The sequence below is a fragment of the Acinonyx jubatus genome, chromosome D1 (genome assembly GCF_027475565.1).
Source record: "Acinonyx jubatus isolate Ajub_Pintada_27869175 chromosome D1, VMU_Ajub_asm_v1.0, whole genome shotgun sequence".
In the NCBI taxonomy this organism is placed as follows: Eukaryota; Metazoa; Chordata; class Mammalia; order Carnivora; family Felidae; genus Acinonyx; species Acinonyx jubatus.
Genome location: NC_069390.1, coordinates 22860013 through 22878764, shown reverse-complemented (window position 1 = coordinate 22878764; position 18752 = coordinate 22860013). Strand labels below are relative to the sequence as shown.

Here is an 18752-nt window from a genome sequence, read left to right as displayed (position 1 = left end):
TGTCCATCACTCTGATACCTGACTCAAAAGCTGGATATACTAATTGCTTGAAAATTTGGACAACACTTCAAGTAGAAAGTGAATTATTTAATTTTTCTTTTTGGTGTGAGATGGTATGATATATACGGCATTATTTTTAGAAAGTAAATGTATGGGAAGATGGGCCTGTGTAATTGTTTATGAGTTAGAGAATAGAATGTGAAGTCATCATCTATTTTTGCCCACCTGAGACTCCTCCTTTCTTTCAAGGAAAAGCATTCTAATTATACTTTAGATAACTGATTTGCCATTTTTTCACTCTACGTATATCTTGCACTAGGCCCATTCTATTTTGAATTCGTAGGGCAGGAACATGACCCTAGGCCTGGCTAATCAGAGATCCGTATCTCTGTGCTATAGAAATAGATTAAGAAATAACCACAGATATAAAGTTGGGAGATTGCATACCTTCAGACAATACTGATGATATTAGCTGGAAGTGGTATTCTCTCAATTCTCAAGTTGCTAAGCTGTTGGGATGTAAATAATGGTGGCAAGCTTTGTATTTCCACAAATGGGGTTAATGTAGAAAACTATCACTGAGAAATAGTAAAGACAATGTCCTGATAGCAGTGTTCAAACCTAAGATTCAATTATGCCTGAAAGCTCATATTTCTGACCTATAAGGCCAAAACCACATATGTTTTGTTTTGCCTCTCCTTCTGTAACTATGGGTGAGCTCTTTATCTTCCCATCTCTGGTGAACCTCTACATGTGTACCCATCATGTGATGGGAAACAATGTCTTGATTGTTGCTTGATAGACTCTGAGTTAATTCTACAAATGGTTTAGCTTTAAAGTCCAGTGGACTGGAAGTCATAGTTTGTTATCAAGCATCTCCTTCAGATTAACAAGGAATCCTCTGTAAACTTTTCTTAAGTTAGAATTAAGAGAATTTTTAATATTAAATTTTAATAGAATTATTTTCTGAATAAAGGGAACATATGCCACAATTTTCATAATGATATTCATATACATATTCGTTAATAATTTTGAAATACCTAACATGTTACCTACATATTTTAATGTAAAATTCACATAATCTCTCTAATAGTTTTTATGTATTCTACATAATTTACTACTTTCATTTTGTTTGTGTACTGAAATACAATGAGAGCAATGTCAGATTATCTCAATGCATGAATTTATTCACATATCTTAACTATTTTTAGTATACATGAAAGTATTCATTCAAACAAAGATTTATTGAATGAATAAATTTTAAAGACTTTCAATCTCAAAAGCAGGAGGCACACATATAAATAAACCAGATGTCAGAGAAATAATTATTTCTTTAGATTTGCAGTTACAGACACAAGCACACTCACATTTTCAAAGAAAAATACATTAGGCTATTTTTCCTATCTTTACTACTCAGAATTTTTTTTAAAAAATCTTAAGCAAATGAAGTTTTCTGTTACCTTTAAAATATGGACATAAAGTTAATAGAGTACAAATAGTGCAACTGAAAAGCATATAACTGTATACACTAAAATTACAGATTTTTTTAAAAAAAAATTAATGTTTATTTATTTTTGAGATTGAGAGAGAGAGAGGGAGAGAGAGAGAGCAGGGGAGGGAGACACAGAATCCAAAGCAGGCTCCAGGCTCTGAGGTATCAGCACAGACCCCAACGCAGGGCTCAAACTCACAAACCATGAGATCATGACCTGAGCCGAAGTCAGATGCTTAACCAACTGAGCCACCCAGGAACCCAAAAATTAAGACTTTTTTACATAGTGTATGTGAACTTTAAAAATACCGCTTACCAGAGAAAGAGGATGTAACAACAGAAGTACAATGTTTACATATCAATATTTCAATGGCAGTGGCACATGATTTATTTAGAATGTTTAATTTTATTCTTTTAATTTTTCTTACTCTTATTGAAAGCATTAGGCAGCAGCTACCTGCATGTTTTTTAATTATTTTTTGTTTTTGTTTTTAAAATTTTTTTTTCAACATTTATTTATTTTTGGGACAGAGAGAGACAGAGCATGAACAGGGGAGGGGCAGAGAGAGAGAGAGACACAGAATCGGAAACAGGCTCCAGGCTCTGAGCCATCAGCCCAGAGCCTGACGTGGGGCTCGAACTCATGGACCGCAAGATAGTGACCTGGCTGAAGTCGGATGCTTAACCGACTGAGCCACCCAGGCGCCCCTTAATTATTTTTTGTAAGGCATATTTGTGCCTGCTCAATTGTACATACATTCTCAAAGTCAAATTTATTGTTGGCTTTAGATATTTGTTAGCAAGAAAGTCAATAAAAGTTGTACAGTCAAATTATAATGTTTATAGTCTAGAATGAAAAAGTCAGACATAATAAAAGTTATGCCATAGCTTTGTTTTGAAGATATAGATTTTTCTGATGCTTATAAGATATTTGGAGAATATTGCTGCAAAATTAAATAAGCCATAACAGGTCGATATTTAAGGTAAATAGCCTTAAATCATTTGGCATAATTGGGTTTTAAGAACAGTAAAAATAATTAGATTTAGAATGCTTAGGTACTTGGCTATTTAAAAGTCTGGCCCTAGTACAGCTAGGCATTTTACTTTATAACTCCCAAAGTGGAAAGAACTTAAATTCTTTGCTTTTATTTAGCTTGGTACACTTCATTCAAATAATTTATTTGAGTACATGGGGAAAATTGGCTCAATCCATTGACAAAATTAAGACATGTTTTGGGCATTTGGAACCAAGAAGAATGTAAGAAACTAATGGAAATGGTTGTGCTTTTGAAAGTAAAAGTATGAACTCCTCAAAATTGCTGACAAGTACTCCTTAAACACTAGGGCGATTATCTCTGTATAACACTAGAAATTCAACTGAGTTCAACTAAGAAAATAGGTATTAAGTAATTCATTTAGTTCCAAGGTTTTATTGTGTTTGATGTGTAACCTTGTAATAACTAAATACAGTTAGTACCTTGAGTATTTGCCTGGACTTTATGTATGTTCTCACTCTTCACAACATTATTTGGAGATGAACACATTATTTTCTCTCTCGCAATGCATTCAGCCTTTGGTGAAATTAGAAGACAGTGAAGAGCTGAGGCAGGATTTGAAATCAGAAAAACTATTCTTTTTTTTTAATTAAGTATTTTTAAAGTTTATTTATTTATTATTTTGAGACAGAGCAAGTGGGGAGAGGAGCAGAGAGAGAGGGAGAGAGAGAATTGCAAGCTGGCTCTGCACTGTCAGTGCAAAGCCTGATGTAGGGCTTGAGCTCATGGAACCGTGAGCTCAGACCTGAGGCCAAAGTCGGATGCTTAACCAACTGAGCCACCAAGTCTCCCCAAGAAAACTGTGTTCTTAATAACTGTCTTTAATTACTATCTTGTAATATCATTCATCTTTTATATTACATTTAATATCGTAAATAATATAGATTTTTTCCCCTGACTTCAAGAAATATGTTATACATTTGAAGAAACAACAAATATAGTCTTAGTAGGGTGCTTGGCAAAAATCTGCTATTTTATGATATGAAAAGGGGAACAAACCTGGAGAGCAGAGGCTCCCCTCTCCACAAAATGATTTGCCCCACAAGATGCAAAGGACTGCCTAGAGTGAATAATGAGTAGTTCATTAGAACTTATTCTCCTGGTAAAGTAGATTTCCAAATTCACCTCAGGAAGGAGGTTGAATGAAACTAGTCAAAGATTGTATCTCAATTCTTCAACTTTCTAGCACTTCTTTCTTCTTCTTTCCAAGCCCCTTCTGCTTTAACATAGTTCTAAGTAGCATAGAGGTAATGAGAAAAAGTCATGGTAAACCTGAGATAGAAAATGGAATGGAAGAATGGAAGAAAAGGCAGAGAGCGGGAAGCAGGCATAGCAATGGCACATTATGAATCAGGAAATGTTTATGGTGAAACCATTCAGCTTGATACATGATTCTGGTTGTCCTACTACAGATTATTTAAAAAAAAAAAAAAAGTCATTCCAAAGGATCTGAATGCTACTTTTCAACTGAACACTATTTTAAAGAAAACATTGGGAATTCTTTTTAAGCATAACTTTATCATAAGCAAAATGTCCAGCTTCAATTTTGTAGTCATAATATACACACAGGTAATAAGTAACTTATTCTAGACTCTATTACTCATTTTCATGGGCAAGTGCCCAATTTTACAAGAAATAGTCTCTAACAGGTGAAAAGAATATTTTTATAAGATAGTAGAGAGAAAATAATTTATTAGAAGTATACATTTATTAGAGGTATATTTTAGAGGTATGTAGAGGCTGGCCATCTTGAATATAAGCTAGATATTTAATGCCAAATTGTTGTCATCAAATAATTTTTACCTATCACCAGAAAGTTCAGAGGCTTACATTTTACACCATCATGTGGAAATGTCACAGAAATCTCAACATATTTCAGAAGGTAAATTTGAGGACCTTAGTTTCAGCTATCACATGAAGGACAATGCTATCAACTGACTGCTCCCGCATAAAGGCATATGCTGAAGTCCTAACCCCCCTATTAGAAGATGGGTCCTGCTATAGATGATTAGGTCAGGAATGGGATTAGTGGCCTTATAAACAGAACCTGGAGAGCTCCCTTCTCCCATCCTCCATATGAGGACACTATGAGAAGATGGCTGTCTATGAACCAGGGAGCAAGTTCTTACCAGGTACCAAATCTCCTGCAACTTGACCTTGGATGTGCCAGTCTCCAAAAGTGTTTATGTTTTTGTTGTTTATAAGTCACCCAGTTTTTGGTATTCTGTTGTAGCAGCCCAAATGGACAAAGACAGTGACTTGGTTTGTGGGTTTCCACTATTAAACCGGTTTTAAACCCCCAAGGTAACTTGGATTTAATAAATGGTGTTCACAAATCCATATGGTCTACAAGAGTTATAGGTTTCATATTAAAATTTTACTTCCAGAAATGATGTATTTCTTGTAAGAAAAAAATGGCTTGTATGAATCAAATTGGTATTTGATAATGATTAAGTGAGAAATTTCTCAATCTTATGTAGTGTTTAGAATGAAATGCTGACCTGTTAACAGATCTTCTAAAGCAATAAAACGATGAGCTCTCCTTCAAAAAACTTCAGAAAACCCCACAAAGCATATTGTGTTATGCTTTCTATAGCATCTGGATAGCCTGTGTCAACCTCAGTGTCCTCAGTATAAGTAATGGAAAACTTAGTGTGTGGGCAAAATCTTATAGGACTAGGCTATAAATCTTGATATAACTATTATGACACTGGCTACCAGAAAGGTCCCCATTTCGTTGGCCAGATGCCTTTCGCCAAGTATATCTTAATTATTCCCTGTGAATCACTGTCTGTGGTATTCAGCACTGATATTATTATGTTTATTTTTTAAAAGCAAATGATATTTTAGGACCTCAAAATATTGGCCATTTTTTTTTAATGTTTATTTATTTTTGACAGAGACAGAGACAGAGCATGAGCAGGGGAGGGGCAGAACGAGGAGACACAGAATCCAAAGCAGGCTCCAGGCTCTGAGCTATTAGCACAGAGACTGACGGGGGGCTCAAACTCACAAACCGCAAGATTGTGACCCGAGCCAAAGTCAGACGCTTAACCGACTGAGCCACCGAGGTGCCCTGAAATATTGGCCATTTTTATTTTTTCTTACCCTTAGAGAAAAAATCATTTTTCTCTACCTTGAACATTCCTTTGTCAGACAAATTTTTTTACCATTTTAAATTAAAATTCTAATATAGATCATGAAAATTATGGAACCTCTCATAAATTTGTGAGAACCACAATGTCTTTAATACACTGAGACCCTTTTTTTTTGCATTGGTTCTCAGAATATCATTATATTTTTCCAGAACAACCTAAAGTAATACTCTCCACAAACAAAATATTCCCTTCTGATTTTTCCCTTAACCTCTTCTACTTAAATCCAAAATCCATTTAATATAGTATCTTAGCTGACTTTTAAAAGGGATATGTAAAGTCTAATATATTTTCTGTCATCTGAGTCAAATTCAAATGACTCAGAATTTCAAGTGTAAAACTGGGACATATGCTATCTCAAATACACTTGATATACACTTCAAGTACCCCAATATATAGTATTTTCTGTTATATTCACAATTATTACAATTAAAAAGGAACTTCCTTCTCTCTCTCTCATATATGCATATACATATATAAGAGAGATAATATATGCCCAAACCTTAAAAAACAAGAAGAAGAAAAAAATGAAATATAGTGAGCTCTACTACTCCAAAGTGATTTTATCCTACATCCTCTTATTTGCCTTCATAAAAACCCTATATATTAGGCATTACCATACACATTTTATGGATTGAAAAATTATACCAACATAAGGGTAATTAATTAAGCAACAGAGGTAGGATTCAAATTCTGGTCAAATTATTGATCTTTCAACTCTAGAAGGTTAGGTGACTGGAAATATTGCACTCAATGAATGAACAATGAGCTCAAGGCACCAGCAGAGGGAAATGATAATTCCACATAGAACATCAGAAAATAGCTTTTGGAACAGTCAGTATCTTTTCCAAATTTTGAAGGAAGAATATAATTTTGATAAGCAAAATATACACAAAGGTTAAGTAAATGGTATGGGAATAAAAATGAAAACCCAACATGTCAATTCTTTAGAGTGGGTCCTATGTGGTAGAATGTACACTTGACTGAAGTATAAGTAATCGAGTTAATAGAAGTGGGTGAGGTAGGGCCACTTCATGGACCCCTCTACTGTGAAGGGGTTTGAGGGCTGGAAAAGAGAGTTCAAAATTATTGTCTAAGCAATCATGGAAGGATTTTAGATGGAGGTGATATAAACATATTCAGAGATATCCATCCCTTGTGTCTTTTTTTATGTTAGGGAGAGTTCTCTGGCACACTGATTTCCCCATGGGTAACAAGGATTTGACTTTTTACAAAGTTGAAATGGGTGGATTGTTGCAGCTAGTCTATTCACACTGGAGATTGTATTACCGCCCCTCCCCCCCCCATGCCTACCCTTGAAACCCCACCCTACTCTACCTTCAGAGTCTGCAGCTGTAATGATTGGGTTTGCTCTATAAATTCAGACTTTCTATTAAGTGGGCTATTCATGGGGGTAGGCTTATAGCAGTTATAAACACATTTGGCTCCATGTATAAATGCATACTCTGAAAAATTGTGTGAGTATTGACGTTGGTTTTCATATTGTCATTAGTCTCTCTCCTCTGTCTTAACTTTCAGTTTATTCCAACCCCTGGCAGGGAAAATAGTTGTTTTCTACTTCTCTTCATATCTCTAATGACTTGAATTGCTTATCTTAGGGAGTTAATCCTGTCAGGAGAATGGAACATAGTTTAAAATATAAATAAATGATGGATAGTGACATCATATGGAAGGCTACTGCCCTAAGTAGCTGTGAGGGTATAGAGTAATTAAAAATTATGAAACACAATAAGAAGTTGAATCAGCAAGCATTTATATAAACAATCACATTTAAAAAAAGGAAGAATCAACTGCATTGAAATAAACAATATGCCTTTATAATTTATGAAGGTGCCCCAAATCTTTAACCCACTGGGGCCTGAATCCAGAGTTTTCTGAGTCATTGAAATGGGCTTTAATGAAAAAAAAAAAAAAAAGGCAAGGGGTTTTTGGTATGTTTTGCTTTCCTTATAGGCAAAGAGACTTTGAAAAGATGGGTAAAGGCACCCACCTGGAATATTGTTGCAATTTGAGTTTGAATATCAAGTAATACTATTTAGGCACTATCTACCATATGTCTGGAAAAATATTTTTACAAATAATTGGAGTAATTTGTCCAAACGCATTTTGGTGGATAATTCAAAACTTAGTCCTTACACACATTTTATCTGAATCAAGACATCAAGGAAAACACAAAAAATAATTAGATTAATTAATGCCTTATATTTCATATATATTACTCTCATGAAATTGATATTAAAAGTATCCCCTTTTTACAAGGACATTCAGTGAAGTTCATTACTTTTGTTATGTGGGTAGGACATTATGAAAGTGTGATTAAACGGAGAGGTTCCAAACAGAAATGGAATTAAATTCTATTTGGTCTGTGGTGCTGAGACTTTCTGTGTGATTGCAACTAATCACAAAATGAGGCAATATTATTGCCATATTAAAGGTAGTGAAAGAGGCTAAGAGTTATTAAGTGAATTGCCCAAGTTCACAAGCTACTCTCAAATCTAGATGGGCACAAAGTAGTGACTAGTTAGATGAGTGATCGGATCACAGCAGGCATTTCATTTCTCTATTTCTCTCATCTGTTAATATTACATAACATTCAATTTTGTCTGAAACTTTTGGCAAATTATGTCGGAAAGATGAGACTGTAGAGCTCTATCAACTTGCCTCTTCTAGAATTATGGAACTACTATAATCTGCCTAGATTTTGAAGCCAATTTTCAGTGATAATTCATAATCATGAGAACCACATTCGAGATCATTTATTTTTCTTATGCCAACAATATCTCTTCTCTCTGAAATCATAAACTTCAGAGATGAAAAGGACATTATAGATTCTCTAAGCCTACTGCTAATCAAATATTTAACTTCCCCACAATATTCCTGTTCTTCCCGCCCGTGCTGAAAACATAACAACCTGAAGAATCCGCGCCATAGTTTTCAGTTAAATTCTTACTGAAACTCCTGCTGCAGCCCTACTCACATGCATCTTTGCAATCTATCAGCCAGAGAGGCCAGACAGGGCAATTCAGGACCAAAAAATACAATCCGGAAGAACTTTTTGACTGCGTGGAGACTGACAAGTTCACCGTGGAAGGTCCTGAAGGACAGTGACATAGGGAGGCACATACAGCATATATGCCTGAAAGGCAAATCTATATCAGGTCAGCTTTAAAAAAAAATGGCAAAATATAATAGCTATCACCTGGCACTGAGACAGAATGCAAGACAGCTATGTATGAGCAGGGCTGGCTACATGAGTTGCAGGCTGCAGCCCAAAATGAAAACACAGGGCCCCTTGTTCAAAACAAAAAGTGCTGGAGCCCCTGGGTGGCTCAGTCAGTTGGGCCTCCAACTTCAGCTCAGGTCATGATCTCACAGTCTGTGAGTTTGAGCCCCGTGTGGGGCTCTGTGCTGACAGCTCAGAGCCTGGAGCCTGCTTCAAATTCTGTGTCTCCCTTTCTTTCTGCTCCTCCCCCACTCATGCTCTGTTTTCTCTTTCTCAAAAATAAATAAATAAACATTAAAAAATTAAAAAAAAGAAAAGTGCTGTAAAGACACTGAAATATAAAGCTTTTTCTTTCTTCAGTAGTCTGTCTCTTGAATTATCAGGGTATTTTAATTTGCTGTTTAATGTTGTTCTAAGTAAATAATATTTAATATTATCAGTATTACTCTTTATAGTGTGTAGTGTTCATTTTAAAAACAAATATAAGAGCATTTAACTCATTTGTGAAAATACCAAAATGACACAATTTCCATTTTATAACTCATTCCTGGAGGGTGCCTCTAGCCACTCCAGAGCTAACACATCCACATTACACACTGGGAGGTTCGACAAAAGGGAAAGAGGTTTTTGGCCAGGCACTGAGCCATCCCCAGGGATGCTGCCCTGGGTATGGGAATACCAGGATATGAGAACCCTCACAGCCACCCCTGCTACCCAACCCATGACTGAAGGCACCTGCTAGGACTCCCACTGCACTGTGGGACTCCCACAACTGGGCTTAGAGCGGGCTCTAGAGAATTTAAGCCGGCCGTCCTCCTTCCCACTGCCCCACCCACTCTCAACGTGTGGCCTCTGGCTGCCCACTGGATGCTCCAGGAATTGTCTCCAGTGGCTAGAGGTGACTGTCACCAGCCCGACCCAGAGACACTCCAGAGTTCAGGTGCCCGACTCTGCACTGTGATCCAGGTCTTCTGAGTTTCTCTTATACTCAGGCCCCCACTGAGGTGTGAAGAGTGGTGGTAGAATGTAGGCTCCATCCCCCCATCACCCTAGCTGAATAAGAGAAGCGTTGTTGCTCAGGTAGAGGGAAGAGGCAACAGCAAGCGGTGTCTAGGGTGCCAGAGAGTAGGGGACTAGGCAACTGAAAATCTGCATGGGTGGCCAAAAGACAGGACTATACATGAACTGAGACTCCATACCTCCCTCTCCCCCTTCAACCATGTTTGCTTGTGCCATGGAGATTCACTATCAAAACACAAAGTCAAAAATAACATTTCAAGACAGTGACAACAGGGCATTAAACCAAGCACATGGGCCTTCTGAACTTGTGGCCCTGTGCCACTGCAATGCTCCCATGCTCTTGAATCCAGCCTTGGATATAGTCAGGTAATGTTTGATGTTTACACTTGTATAAGCAAGTCAGGTCAAGGTCCTGGCAAATGTCAGGGACCAAGGCTGAGAAATCAGACACCAGGGGGTCCTGGATGGCTCAGTTGATTAAGTATCTGACTCTCGATTTTGGCTCAGGTTCTAATCTCACAGTTTGTGAGATCAAGCCCCTTGATGGGCTCTGCACTGATGGCCCAGAAGTCTGCTTGGGATTCTCTCTCTCCCTCTCTCTCTGCCCCTCCTCCATTCTCTCTTTCTTTTAAAGTAAATAAACATTAAAATTTTTTTTTAAAAATCAGGCACCAGAAACTATACATTTATGGAAAGATCTACTTCTTCTCTCACTATTTCTAAATGTGTCATTAATATCTGAGTCAAATCACTTGTCATATTTATTCTTTCCTTAGTCTATTATAGGTTTGGGTACCAGAATACAATTGCCAGAGCTGGGTTCACAAATGTATATAAACATAATCACCTCTCCTGTTTTAAATACTCAACTCTGCCTATTTAGGTGGTGGCTATTTATCAAAACAATTTGCTAAGTAAATTGATTTTTTATACAGTTTTCACAAGGAATATTTAACCACTTTAAAACATAGACTGTCTGCAAGCCTGCGAATACAAATATAGTACAATGTGTAAGTTAATTAAAATTTTTTTCATTACTTATTCACAATAGTGGTTTCAGTTGGCCACATTTAATTTCTTTTATATATTTTTTAGCCTACAATTTAGAAATTTCATGAAAATGTAGGCAACGATAATGTACATTATTATGATTATATTCATTTTCTTGTGTATGAATTCACAAAATAAAAAATGCCTCAAATTTAATTATTTGCCCCTAACAAGGTGAATTATCAAATGTCAAATGAAACTAATAAACACAGGCCTTTGAGATCACAAAACCACATACAAACCTGAATTGCATTTTCATACAAAAAGTTAATTATTTTCTGTTGACACTGATAGCATATTCCCTCAGCTACTTCAAAGTGTTGTTAAAAATCAGACGCTGTCACAACTCTGCATTTGACAAACAAAAGATGCGTGAATACAGATTCAAGAGAGGAGAATAAACCACAGTGCAGGAACTTATTTTTAACACCAGAGACAGATAGATGACAGAGAGAGCTTTGATCTTGTATAGGCATGAATGAGGCTTTGAGAAAGTTAACTCCCTCTGCCTAATTGAATGCCAAAGATCACTGCCACACTCAGACAACCCCACTACATAGTCCCTCTTCTGGGCATGTTGACTTTTATCTAGGAATGACTTCATTGACTTTCCCATATGCAAGTTACACATTTTAGTTTGTTGAATATTAGTTTAGATGTCTCAAGGACTTAGGCTAAATTGCCTTTTTTCTGTTTATCACTGTAATAGTTTTTTCTGGTGTGATACCATTCATGCTATCTTTTAATTTCTTAGTGCCACAGGGTACAAGTTGTCTGTGATTGCATGTGTCATGAATACCTGAAACAAAAAGATTGTGCCTTGGAACAAGGGTCTCGAAGAAACTTTAGTTCCAGCCTCATTCCATTTAACAGAGGTGAGCATAAGGCTTAAAAATTTGGAGCACTATTTGAATTGGAAATGCACATGACCATTTTCAGCATCGTATCAACGAAAGGAAATATAAACTATCGAAAGGAGCTTGCCTGGCGATGATGGGTCTTACAGAAATATACAATAAAATGAACATATTTTTCCAAATGAACATTAAACCCTTGTGTGAAGTGATTTGATATGAAAAAAAAATGCTGGATGTCACACAGTCCTTTACTCTGTAATTCTGTAATGGAAAGCAATGGGGCATCAATTTGTTTTTACTTTATTTTTAATCTACAAAAAGTATTGATTTCCTCTTTAAAAAAAAGAAAAAATGGCATCGTTTTCTAGAAAATTCGTCAGCAGTTTTACAAACACAACATTTTATTTATTTCTTTTCTCTAAAAATATATATCAAAGTTTCAAAACCATTAATATCTTAATTTTACTATATTTATATTTAAATCATAGTTTTTATAAATTATTAGAACAAAATATATATGTCTGTAGATGATATTCTTCTACCCTGAATGGGACATTGTATCATATCCAGTAATGGATTTTCCATTGCAAACTTGCCAATGAATATTTGGGTTTTCAAATGGTCATTCTAACATGTAATTTTCAAACAATTAAGAGTTTGCTAATTAGATCCACTTTGTGTAAGCTCTAAGGAAACTGGATGAAAAACACAATTCAGGGGTGCCTGAGTGGCTCAGTTGGTTGAGCGTCTGACTTCAGCTCAGGTCATGATCTCACGGTTTGTGGGTTGGATCCCTGCATGGGGCTCTGTGCTGACAGCACAGAGCCTGGAGTCTGCTTTGGATTCTGTGTCTCCCTCTCTCTATGCCCCTTCCCACTTGCACTCTGTCTGTGTCTCTCTCTCTCTCAAAAATAAATAAACATTAAAAAAAAAGAAAAACAAAATTCATTCCTTAATAGTGCTATTATATAATACAGCACATGTATTCGAATTCAAAAAAAAAAAAAAAAACCCATAAGATATTTTACATACTAGTTGATAATCAGATTAAAGTTAGTTATAATGGCATTCAAAGAAACAGATTATTGAGGGATGGAATAGTGGAAGAGGCATTCAAGGATCAGGTTATAATTTGAAATTTTAAGAAAGGACAGAATTGAATGGGCATTCCAAGTGAATTTGCTTTATGACCAACTATCGGTAATACAAGTGCACATGGTGATTAAAGAATAAATAAGCAGACCCAGTTCGGTGAAATTAACGATATTGTAAAGCCGAAATTCAGCAAAGGAAATGATTGAAGTAGTTCAGGTGGATAAAACAAAAGTGATTGCAGAGAAGCATGGAGAATTGAAGACTGTGTTCCATCCAAATGAAACCACGCAACATAATTTGAAGAGCCTTGTGGGAATTCGGACCAAACGTGCGAAACTTCTTATACTGTATTAGAGCTAAAATACGGGCGGTTATAGGAAATCCTTTAGAATTTAAATTCTGGGAGTTAATTTTAAAAACTTACAATCAATGCTGACCATTTTATTGGGCAAGATCTTACATGGTGCCCACCCCGCAATTTGTAATCTCACTTGTATATGGTAAGTGAAAGAGGTATTTGTGCATAAAACCAAGTAACCATCACCCAGTCAAGATGTACAATTTTCCAATACCCTAGAGCATTCCCTTGCAACGTTTCACAATTAGTGTCACGCCCCTTCCACAGGACATAACTATTCTGACTTACATCAATAAGGATTGGCTTTGCCATGTTAGCAGTGTTGCTCTTTGTTTATTCTTGTCCTGGAGTTTACAGTGTGACTTCACAGTGATATATTTATCCATTCTTTTCATGAGTATCAAGATTCTTTTTTATGATTGGGAGATGGTACTTAGACAATTAATATCAACATTCATATAAAAAGTAAGCAAGCAATCATTTTCATAGAAACATGGTAAATGTAAGATAACGAGGAGAGATTCATGCTATCATGACATAGGCAAATATTAAAAAACTGTAATGATTGAAAAGTATGTAATTAATGTGAACCAACACAGATCAACAAATCAGAATATAAAGCTCAGGGGAGGATCCTAGAACATAGAAAATTCAATGTACAACTTAGTCTGCCAATCAGTAGGAAAAATAAGATTATTCCATAAATGATTTTGGAAGAAGTGAGTAGCCATAAATATATCCATGAATAAAGTTGGTTATAAAACTCATCCTTTGTAAAAGAATAAATTGCAAGCAGCACAAGATGGAAATTGTATATTTAATGTATTTTCTAACAACAGCAATAACAATAAACACCCTACAACCAGGAAGACATAAGTAGGCATTTCAAAGAAAAGGAAATACACACGGTTTGTATATCTATATCTATCTGATTAACTACTATAATAAGACAAATGCAATTGTCTTTCTCTTATCAGATTTGAAGAATTCAAGGAGTTTGATACCACAGTGAACTGATGAGCATATGAAAATGAGACATTATTAGAAGGTAAATTTAGATATATTTGCAAAATCCAAAACATACATAACTTTCACCCAGTAATTTTTCTTCCTAAAATCTTATAGATTTAAAATTTGAAATAATAAAATGTAAAATATTTTTCCTTCCTTACTGTTTGCAATAAATTCTGAAAGACCTAAATACTCATGAATAGGACACTGGCTAAATAAGTTACAGTGTATCCATAAAACAGACTATAATGTTAGAGAACATAATGAGAAAGTTCTGCATGCACTAATCGGAATATTCTCTAAGATACATGATTAAATAAAAACCCTGGAATATTCTCTAAGAAACATGATTAAATAAAAACTAAGGAGAATGATAATGTATCTAATAAGTTTCCATTTGTATAAAAAGGGAAAATGATACACATTTGATTTTATATGCATAAATACTCTGGAAGAATACAAGAAATTTCTAATAACATTGACTAACTCTAGCAAAGGAATATGAGTTTCTTGGGGTCAAGGAGAAAAATTTTCACATGTGTTTTTGTATACTTCACATTTCGAATCATATGAATGGGTTACTTAAAAAATTAGGTAATTATTTTTTACAAGGAGAATGTCATAATAAAGGTTTATAAACTATAAAGCAATATGCAAATGTAGGAATTTATTTCATATTATATTGCCTTTAGGCACCACCTAGCTATGAAACTTTTTTAATGATTAGGCAATAGAAATTTTAAATTACATTTATTATAGAAACTATAAATGCTCATTTGCTCATTGCAAGAAATGTGGGAAGACATAAGGCTAATAACTTTAATACACAAAGAACTCTCTGCAAATTGCCAAAAACAATTCAAACATATAAAAAGGCAATTTTTAAAGGGGGAAATGCAAGTGAGTAATAAACGTATGAACAGATATTCAACCCCACTACTAGACAAGATAATAAATATTTCAGCAATGATATAATTCTTTGCACCCTTTAAAATGACAACAATTGTAAAGATTAATAACATTGAGTACCAATAATTATAAGTACGCCATGAAACAGGTAGTCTCATGAATTACTGGTGGAAGTTTGAACTGCTGTTACTTATTAGCAAACCGAACTAAGCTGGGCCAAAAGAAGTTTTCTTTCTTTCTTCTTTCTTTCTTTCTTTCTTTCTTTCTTTCTTTCTTTCTTTCTTTCTTTCTTTCTTTCTTTCTTCCTTTTTCTTTCTTTCTTTCTTTCTTCCTTTTTCTTTCTTTCTTTCTTTCTTTCTTTCTTTCTTTCTTTCTTTCTTTTTCTTTCTTTTCTCCTTCCTTCCTTCCTTCCTTTCTTTCTTTCTCTCTTTCTTTCTCCCTCCCTCCCTTCCTTTCTTCTTTCCTTTCTTCCTTCCTTCCCTCCTTTCTTGTTTTCTTGTTGTTGAAGAGGTAATATATTCACATAACTGACATAATTTAAATTCAAAACACAGAAGGGATGGAGAGTGAAAAGTCTCCCAGAAAATAGTGCCCTCCCATTCTTCTTTCTGAAGGCAACTAATGGCATCATTGCCTTTTAAATTTTTCCAGAGGTATATGTATGTATATGTGTGCATATATGTATACAAATATACATATATGCCTATATATATGTCTATACTATTGATGTATCATATATTCATGTATATAACATTAAGTCTCTTCTACTTATGATAGCATATTGCATACATCGGCTACAATTTTTTTTTCTTCACCTATTGACATCAGGTTTTTGGGTGGTGGTGGTGTGGAGGTGACTGCCTATTCCAATGTATGAAAGTACCATAATTTATTTGCTATTGTTTCTGTGAAAATCTGTTTCTTTACAACTGCTGTTTTGAGCAACATCACAGTGAATAAATGTGCACATACTTAATTTCAGAAAGGAAAAAGGGAGAAAGCAAACTTTCACATTGGAAAAGAGATCAGGGACATAAACTCAGATAAATACAAAAAACAAGAATTATAGGATAATTCTTTGCTCAATTTACATTAATAGATTTTAATACTTTAAATATTGATATACTGGAATATGTAACATTCTGAGGCTGACCCAATATAGAAAAATCTATACAAACAAATACTATAAGAATATCTAAAAATGGTATTTTAAAAATTCCCTATTACCTTCATTCACTATTTCAACTTTCAAATCTATTCTCTGCCAAAATTTTTAAAAAATGCCTGAAAGATTTCATAAGAGAATGCTTACAAGTTTTTCAATGAATGGATAACTCTGAATTTACTTAATATATTCCAAGAAGCAGTAAAGAAAGCAATGCTCCCAAATTATTGTTGTGGCGTCAGCAGAATAGTAACTGCACGGCCTAACTTTAACAGTGTGAATTAATATGATACTGAAAGCGGAATTGTAATACCATTCATCTGGTTATTAAACAATATTATAGGGCATTGCATGTAAATACTGTGCATATAGTTTGATATATTAAAATATGCCCAGAAAGAGTTTCCAGCAATTCATGATAATAAGTACCTACATTAAAAGAACTTAGAGAAAAAAAGGAGCGATGGTTTTATTTGCAATGTTTCATTTATTTAAAAATGATTTGAAATATACAAATAGTTCAATGTCTAAATACAAAGCCACCAAAAAAATGTGCATGTATATCCACTGTAAACATATTACAAGAATAGTCCTAGTTGCATCCTGGTTAAAAAAAAGTAAATAAAACACAACTCAAAACAACCTATAGGTCTACCAAAGGAAAATGATTACACATTTTATTATACTTAATATGGAATAATTATACAGCAATAATACAGCAATTATACAGCAATTAAATAATTGTATATTATTAAATGAATGTATGCATTAGTATACACAACATAGATGAATTCCACAAACTGTTTTGGGGGGGTGGAGATTGTTTTTGAGGTGGTTGTTATCTTCATTGGTTTGGAGGTGGGGAGCAGGTGCTCAGGAGGTCTTGGTGGGGCGGGATGCATCCCTTTCAGCATCACAGTCTTCTGGCTGGGTGGGATGGGGCTGGCTCTATGAACTGCCGCCACGTGCGGATCTGGGCTGCACTTGTTCTTGTGGATCATGTCCCGGTTGCTGCTGAGGGCGGCCTTGGCGTTCTTGTAATGGCGGTCCACCTGTAGGAGGTGGCAGGCTTTCTCTGGCCAGATCTCCACTTCTTGACCACCACCACACTTTAGCCTTCAGCTGCAGGCTCCATGCCCACAGCCTTGAGGTGAATCAGCCTATTATAGCAGAAGGGTTATTGGGCTCCACGCTGTGTATCTGCTCGTTCCCCTGGATCAGATAGTTGAAGCAGTTGTGCAGGACCATCCATTGTGGCTGTGCAGACATGGCTGCTGCTCGTCTCGCTAGGGTAGCTGGAAGCAGAACGAGCCCCAAACGTATTTTTGATGAAAAAAGGCCAGTATAAAGTAATATGAAATGTAGGATTCCATTTACATAAAATTTACAACAGGCAAACATATCTCTGGTGTTAGTAGTCAGTTGTTCACCTCAGCAGGGTGTATCTTGACAGAAGGGGACAGAGGGGGTAATGTAGTATTGCTGGATCTAGGTTCTGCTTACACACAAGTGAACATAGTTTGTCAGAATTCATTAGGCTATACTCATGTTTTATGTTCTATTCTGTGTGCAACTTACGTGCAATATAAAATATACCTTCACTAGACTGACCTGAAGCAAATATGCAAACTAGTAGATGTTAAATGTGAATGGCAGAATCACAGGTGTGTATATTCTTTTTGTAATAGTGTCTAACTTAATATTAAATAAATTACTTTTATTTTCATCTATGAAGCATTGACTACTGCCAGCATTTTCCTCTCACTGTAATCATGTAGCAGCAGAATAAAATGTATGAAGCAACTAGTTTTAGACATTAGATGGTAGGTACTGAATTTCTCTGATGCTTGGAATAAGGGAAACATTTAAAGTAAGCCCTGAAATTGTTCCAGCTTCCTGCATAGAATGAGTTTCCAGATCACAGTGCAGGGAGTGAGATTCCCCAAAGACTCCAGAGGGCTCAATGACTTACTCAGTTGGTATTTGGGAAGGGAGAAGGGGCTCAAATTCATGATGTTGAATGCAGATGAAGACGGAAAAGTGGAAGGCTGAGAGAGAGAGAGAGACCCACAGATCTTCAAAGAACTCTGTTAAATTTTTGGCTAAGTATTGAACAGCACATACAAGTAAGGAACAACCCCAAAATACATTAAAGAACCAGAGGAAAGCAATAGCCTAGACAGTTCCCAGGACTCACACAAGGGGAGAAATAGTTCATGTTTCTATCAACCAGAGTGGATAGACTTCAAGATAAATATATATAACTGTATTAATAATACATTAAATATCCAATATACCAGGGGTGCCTGGGTGGCTCAGTCAGTTAAGCATCTGATTTCAG

At 35.5% G+C, this 18752-nt stretch overlaps 1 pseudogene; it reads right to left on the bottom strand.

Moving 5' to 3' along the window:
* Window positions 1-17133: 17133 nt before the first annotated feature.
* On the bottom strand, window positions 17134-17683 carry LOC106983769 (60S ribosomal protein L28-like; annotated as a pseudogene).
* Window positions 17684-18752: the final 1069 nt, after the last annotated feature.